This window comes from Sinocyclocheilus anshuiensis, unplaced genomic scaffold (genome assembly GCF_001515605.1).
Source record: "Sinocyclocheilus anshuiensis isolate Anshui unplaced genomic scaffold, SAMN03320099.WGS_v1.1 scaffold492, whole genome shotgun sequence".
In the NCBI taxonomy this organism is placed as follows: Eukaryota; Metazoa; Chordata; class Actinopteri; order Cypriniformes; family Cyprinidae; genus Sinocyclocheilus; species Sinocyclocheilus anshuiensis.
Genome location: NW_015558605.1, coordinates 164,172 through 171,700, shown reverse-complemented (window position 1 = coordinate 171,700; position 7,529 = coordinate 164,172). Strand labels below are relative to the sequence as shown.

General features: G+C 37.6%; 1 pseudogene; it reads left to right on the top strand.

Moving 5' to 3' along the window:
- The first annotated feature begins 3,057 nt into the window (after positions 1–3,057).
- LOC107680180 (uncharacterized) overlaps positions 3,058–7,529 on the top strand; it is a 9,873-nt pseudogene continuing 5,401 nt past the window's right edge.

The following is a 7,529-nucleotide window of genomic DNA, read 5'->3' as shown; positions in this document are numbered from 1 at the left end:
CAGAATAAAATGCGATTGTAAAATGTAGTCAGTGTAGTTATCAATGCACATGATGTGTTAATAATCACTATAAATTGCTGCAAATATAGTGCATATTGACAGAGTTGTTTGGAACTATTGAGAGCTCCATAAACCACGTGACTGCGTGGCGGCGAGATCAAAGCGTGTCGCAACTCCGTTTCTCAACGGCTCTGGTTTGAACAGCAGCTACGCTAATTGACCGTCCGGCATGCGCATTTACATATTTTTCCGAGCCAACAATATAACGTGAAACCTATGAAAATGGTTTAAAAAAAGCACATGGCGCCATAGTTTCATCGCTTTAGAGTGTCGCAGTGACAGTTTTTTTGCAGTGAAGGACCTGTCATAGTTTAATGCGTGGGAAGAAGACATGGAGCGACGCGAGGTTAGCTGCATTAAAAACTCTCAATCAGGGCAAAGTTCACGGGATTTTGTCCACAGAATGATAAGAGTACACGTTTTAACATATTATTTTATTATTTAACACTCAGTATTTAACTTAAGTGCTGCAAGCCATGCATACAACGCTGGACATGACCGATTATCTGGTACACAAAACAAGTACTTTAAAGGAATTCCTTCTTTTTGAAGGAATTATTGCCGTTACTGTGGCAACCAACAACAGCACAGCTTAACCCTCCACACATTTTTATATTTAGTTACATTGAAAAAGTTTCAATTCACTCTGATCTTTTTTTTTACCCAGTTTTAACATGGATTTCTATGGAGACTGGCCTTAGCTGTCGGGCAAGATGGCGAATAGCAGCGGCAGCACATAATACCCTCATTCTGATTGGTCAGATTGCCTGTCAATCAAGCTCAATTCAAGCGAACGGTCAATTGTGTCTCTATTTGCTTATCTGTTTCTGCCACGGATAAACATTAGAGCATGCTAGTGATAAACAGTGCAATTATTTCATATTTTATTTAATATCGACAAAATTATCTACAAATAATGCTTTTTTTCACTCAAAAACTGAGGTACGTAAGCTCAGATTTAATGAGGCCTACCAAACAGGTGCACGCATAACTGAAAATGTAAAAAAAGAAAAGATTAAACTGTTACAATTATACTAAATATTTAACGTGCTTGATTGTTACATAACATAGAACTTTGTGAATGTTGTAGAACACCTTTAGAACTTTGTGAAATTCTGTGATTTTCTGACACGGAATCATCGTGCACAATCCAAACCGGATGAGAAGCGCAGGGCCGCGCCACGTCTTTAAAATTCGAACACATTGTTTTGAACGATGTCCCGAGCCGTTGCTGGGCACCACGGAAAGATACCGATGGCACCACCAGCTTGCGTACACTCAAAACAAATTGTTTGAATTTTAAAGATGTGGAGCAACGTGGTGCTGCGCTTCTCGTCTGGTATGTGACGGCTTTAAGAGCGGTCAGAGAATACAAACAAAATGGTCGATGAACTGGCCTGCTATTGGTGACTGTTAGCGATTAGTGTTTCTGGAAGCCCAACTAAGGTCTGTAAAGGTTTTTGTATAAAGTAAAATGAGCTGCTACAACAAATGTTATGAAATGTTCCATTTTTTAGACGGTTCAAAAAATTGGAACAATTTCCTGACATTCCAACACAATTTAACATCAGTCCCTCCAAGGAACACATCAGAAATCTCAGAAGAAGAATGGCAGAGGAAATAATACTTTCATCAGGTTAATTGCTCAAGAATTAATTAGGTCTAATTTACCACTACAAAATAATATAACTGAATTATTAAAAAAAAAAAAATAGTAACCTATATAACAATTCATACAATACCGTAACATTTTTCCTTAGATTCAAGAGAAGAATTCTGCTCTACTTGTGGGACGGCAGAACTCCCCAGAACTGCAGATGTCCTAATGATTGATTGGGTAAATATGCACAGGCGCAAGTTATTAAAAAAAGGCAGTGCAAATAGTGATAGATGCTATTTACCCTAAGTGCAAATACTGATAGATTCTGGTTACGCTTTATATAATATCCGTATTTTCTTTGTAAAAAGTGTAAATAGTAGTTATATGCTATATATATATATATGATAGGCCAACTTAGTGTAAATAGTGACAGATACTATTTTCATCTCAGTAGACCTAGTTAGGTGTCACAAACGAGACTCCCGCCGTGCCTCCCGCTCACCACCAGAGGGAGCTCTCTCCCGAGTTTTGAACTTTATCTGGACTACACACACACACACACACACTCACATACCTGGCTCTGATTGCTCCTGCACCTGACTCTCGTTAAGTGGACTATTTCATCAGCTCTCAGACTCGCCCTCATTGCGAAGTCTTGTATTGCCCCCGGTGTACATTTCTGAGCGTTTCTTCCCGTGTCTGGCCTCGCTGTTGATTCCCGAACTCTTGCTATTGTTCTTTGACTACTGATTGTTTGCTGCCTGCCCCGACCCTTTTGCCCGTCCCTGACTACGATTTGGCTTCTCTCCTCTGTTGTGTTTGCTGGTGTCTGACCTTGCCTGTTTGATTACGATTTCAATAAAGCTGCAGATGGATCCTCACTCTGTTGACGCCTCGTTACAGTAGGCTATTGTAGTATATTATAAAACTATGCAATAATAACAAACAAACATCTTTATGAATCGCAATCTTTATGAATTGCAAGAAGCCTGATGTGAAGTTCAAACTCTATCTGCTGCTTTTTGAGGGACAATAGTAGATTTTTTTCATAGGTATTTCAAGGCTTTTTAAGCGAAGTATGTTTCATTTTTATAGTATTTAAAATAGAATTAATTTAGATTGGTCTGTATATATTGTTTGATGAGAAATAAAAGCAAACGCTGAGTTTTCTTTTTTGTGTGTGTGTACCATCATCAGTCTTCGCAAATATACATGATCACACCTTTTACCTTCCGGTGGTGCTGCGACCCGGACTCGTTGGCTGTTTTATGTTGTTTGTTTGTTACATTTTAATTTTTTATTCTTACTTTGGATGGTGGCACGTCAGTGAGCCACTCAATGGCGACATTTGCACAGATTATCGTTTGGATATTTATAATTTGGAAATTTTTATCGCCATGGCTTTTATCAACTACTATGTGCGGGGAGACCCAAACACTCATTTCATACACAAGAGAAGCCCTGTTCCTGCACTCATCTCGATCTGTCGATTTAAATCCGATGGTGGATTTGCCAGAGATGGTGGCGACACCGGAGAAGAGGTCAACGTGGGGGAGTTTTACAGCGGCTCAAACGGAGGTCCAGTAGGCCCCCTCTTCCTTCCATTATACTTGGAAACGTGAGATCACTTAGAACTAAGATGGACAAACTTCGTATTCACACTAGGTCGTGCTTTGAGTATTGGGACTCAAGTTTATTGGCGTTTACAGAGACCTGGCTTCATAAAGTCATTCCTAGTTCACTTGTGGAGATAGTCCTCGGGAAAAGACAGAGGAGGAGGCGTCTGTGTGTACGCAAGTAACAAATGGTGCACACAGTACTCAGTGAAAGGGACTTGTTGTAATGCTGACATGGAATACCGCTGCCTAAGTTTAAGACCTTTTTATCTCCTGAGAGAGTTCGGCAGTATTTTATTGTGTGTAGCGTACATCACTCCAAACGGCAATGCATCCAGAGCTGCCTTATGTATATCAGACTGTATTCAAAAACAACTACAGCGAACCCCGGGTGCTCCAGTTCTTATCATGGGTGACTTTAACCAGAGCAAACTTGAGTCATTCTTATCAGGCTTCTTCCAGTATGTTTAAAGTGCGACAAGGAACAATAATGCTCTTGAAAATGTTATAGTAACATCAGGGAGGCTTACAAGGCCAAAACTAAACCCCCTTTATCAACATCGGACCACAATATAGTTCATTTGATACCAACATACAAGACTGTTTTGAAAAGGAATAAGCCTTTGGTTAAGAATATAACAGTATGGGATGAAGGAAATGTGGAAGCATTAGGAGGGTGTTTTTTAAGTACAGATTGGTCAGTATTTTATGATGCAGATTTGAACACAGTGACAGAGACGACCACTGATTATATTCATTTCTGTGTGGATACAATACTTCCTAAAAAAGGAAGTGAGGATGTTCCCAAACAACAAGCCTCATATAACAAAAGAAGTGAAAGCCTGCATCAATAAGAAAAAAGCAGCTTTTATGAATAAGGACTGGGTTGAGTTAAAGGTTGTCCAGAAGGAACTGAATAAATTATTATTGGAAGCTAGGAAACGCAAAAAGAACTACATTGAACACATTTTTTTATCTATGACCAATAAGAGAATGGGAATCTCTGAGGACAATTTCTAATATGGATCCTAAAAAACAATGCTTTGTCACTACTGATGATTTTAAAGGGGTCATATGATGTTGCTAAAAAGAACATTATTTTGTGTAATGAAATGTGTTTATGCGGATTAAGGTTAAAAAAACATTATTTACCACATACTGTACATTATTGTTTCTCCTCTATGCCCCGCCTTTCTGAAACGCGTGGAAGAGGACTCCAGTGGCAACCTGTGAAGCTCTGGTGAACTCCATGCCCAAGAGGGTTAAGGCAGTGCTGGAAAATAATGGTGGCCACACAAAATATTGACACTTTGGGCCCAATTTGGACATTTTCACTTAGAGGTGTACTGGCTTTTGTGGCCAGCGGTTTAGACATTAATGGCTGTGTGTTGAGTTATTTTGAGGGGACAGCAAATTTACACTGCTATACAAGCTGTACACTCACTACTTTACATTGTAGCAAAGTGTCATTTCTTCAGTGTTGTCACATGAAAAGATATAATAAAATATTTACAAAAATGTGAGGGGTGTACTCACTTCTGTGAGATACTGTATATATACAGTATATATAGATGAATGAATGTGCCTTTTCTTATTCTGAAATTTTAATAAGAATATTCTTATTCTTATTCTGAAATTCAGCAACTACTCTCTGGCAGTCCAGTTATCATTGATAAGTTACTACCAATCCTGACAGCATGGATTGACCCAGATTCTTCTTTAGGGAAGGAAGGAAAATGTATAATTATTTGAAAAAGATTGAGTCAATTTCACAGAAGACATGTTGAAACAACAACAGGCTTATCTATTAACCATAGGTAGTCTATAGGATATTCAATACTTTAGAGTGTAGATTGTGTCTTTAATTACACTGATAACTACCTCCTATGACAGACAAATCTGGTGAAAGGGGAGGGCATGGCCCGCGAATGCCCTCTCTTGGTGCCGGCCATGGCCCCACTCTCTATGGATGAAAACCTAATCCGTTTTATGTGCAGTGCCACTGTGAGTATGCCATGGTAGGCGCAAATAAGAGCATGCTCTTTCCGCTGGAACCGACTTGCAGCACTTCTTGATCTTCGCAAAATCCTTGTTACAACATCGTATAGATGACATTGTCTCATCTGATGCTCGTAAGCGTCTTCATATTGCATTTGTAGCTGATAACACAAGATCAGTAAAATAAAAAGCACTTCGAAAAATCTCCATGATTATCCTGTTTTCGCACTTCCTGCGTTTCCCTGCTTGAGAATTTCTGTCCAATAAATGAATGACCTTAGCACTCCTGTGGTTTTGTTTACAATTTCTGGTTCACTTGCAAAAAGGACAGTGTGAAAGCGAACCGCACCAAACAAAAAAAAAGTCAATATTGTATTTGGTCCGGACCAAAGCAAGTGAACTAGCGGTCTTTCCTGGTGTGAATACACCCTTAGTCTTTACATAACAAACTTAAAATGCCATAGGTCAGTTATGGATTGTATGTGAATAACTTGCATCATTAGTGTCTTCGGCAATCTGAGCAATGCGACAATTTACAGCCTTTAAACCAAAATAAGCAGATATTTGTTAATACTCATAAATAATCATAATTGGGGTGATTTTACATATGTATATATTAAATGTATAAATAAGACAACTTTTAAAATGCTTTACAGCATTCAAACGTACATTATCAGCTAGCCAAGGTATTGCTGTACTGCTTGTGTCACTCAACAGATGTGGGGGGAGAACAGATTTCAGGTCCCACAGATACAAAATGGCATCGTGAGAAATTCTGGCAATACAGTTTGGAGATTGTCTCCTAATGTTTCAAAAGTACATTTAATTACAATTAATAGTAAATGCTGACATTACTGTTTTATTTCTTATTGTTGTTCAAGGTTGTCAGTGGTGTAAAAATTCCAAAGTTTTTACCTTGTGTGTCTGCTCAATTGGGAACTTTGCCACTGAAAACGTTTTCCCTTCCTCTGGCATGCTATCCAGTTTTGCTGGGACATCTGGATCTTTGCACTGTACCTCTCTATGTTGTGTGTTTGTTTTTGCAATTCTTTATTAATATGGTTTAAATTACTCGACACCAGATATTACAGAACAGCTATCATAAAAGTAAATAAAAGTGGCATATTTAACTGCACACATAAATTCAACCTTCACTTCATTACCCTTTTGTCCATAAATGAGTTTGCCCTGTAGTCCTATGTGTATGTCTTCAGCTGCACGCCTCTGCATTTCTTTCAAAATTGCAGAATTTTTCTTGGCATTATAAAGTTGGAAGTAAAGGCGTAGCGAAAACATGTAGTGGGTATCCTTCATCTGGCACAACGAACTGCTTACCGGCAGGGTTTCTGCAGACATGAACAAGTTAAATTTAAGACTATTTAAGACCTTTTTAATACCACCTTATATGAAATTTAAGACCTAAACTTGTAATGGAAATACACATTTTATTACATACATATATGTAATATTTAATGTGTACAAATTAAAAAGAAAACAAAATATCATTGCTGTAATAAATGATATTTATTACTACGATATACAATGAACTTTTCATGTCAGTAGACAATATTCCATACAAAATATCCCCGCAAAATAACTGCATCACTAAGATTTTTGGTGGAGTAAACAATTAATTATGAAGCAATATTTTCATCAGTGTTCTATCAGTTTTTACATACTTAGGCCTATTTTTAACCTTTTTAGATGTATACATCATCTTACATGTCAAATTATTACAATTTATCAATAAATTCAATATACACTATAGGGCTGCTACCAGTCAGATTAAATAATTAAAATTAAATTAAAATTATGCATTTAGCAGACACTTTTATCCAAAGTGACTTACAGTGCATTCAGACGATACATTTTTTACCAGTATGTAAAATTTACACTGCAGATAACAATAATTACAACACCGTCATGTTGCTCAGAGACGCAAAACAGCGCTGTGGCTTTGTTTGGAATTATTTTTGTTGGCGAAATAGTGTAAAAACAGGCAATATGGTGTCGAAAATGTAAGTCTCTTAATAAAACTTGTAGTTTATTGAACTGTTGTAAAAAATCAATATCACATTTGTATATGGTAATTTTTGGAGAAAAAAAGGCACTCTTCCATGTGAAATTGATTAACGATATGAAGTGGTATAAATATACACATTTTCTGCCCCCATGTCTTGTATTTGTGATCATTCTGAATGTATTTTAATAGACTGAATCATGCAGTGAAAGAGCGCACTGTAAATGCGCACGTG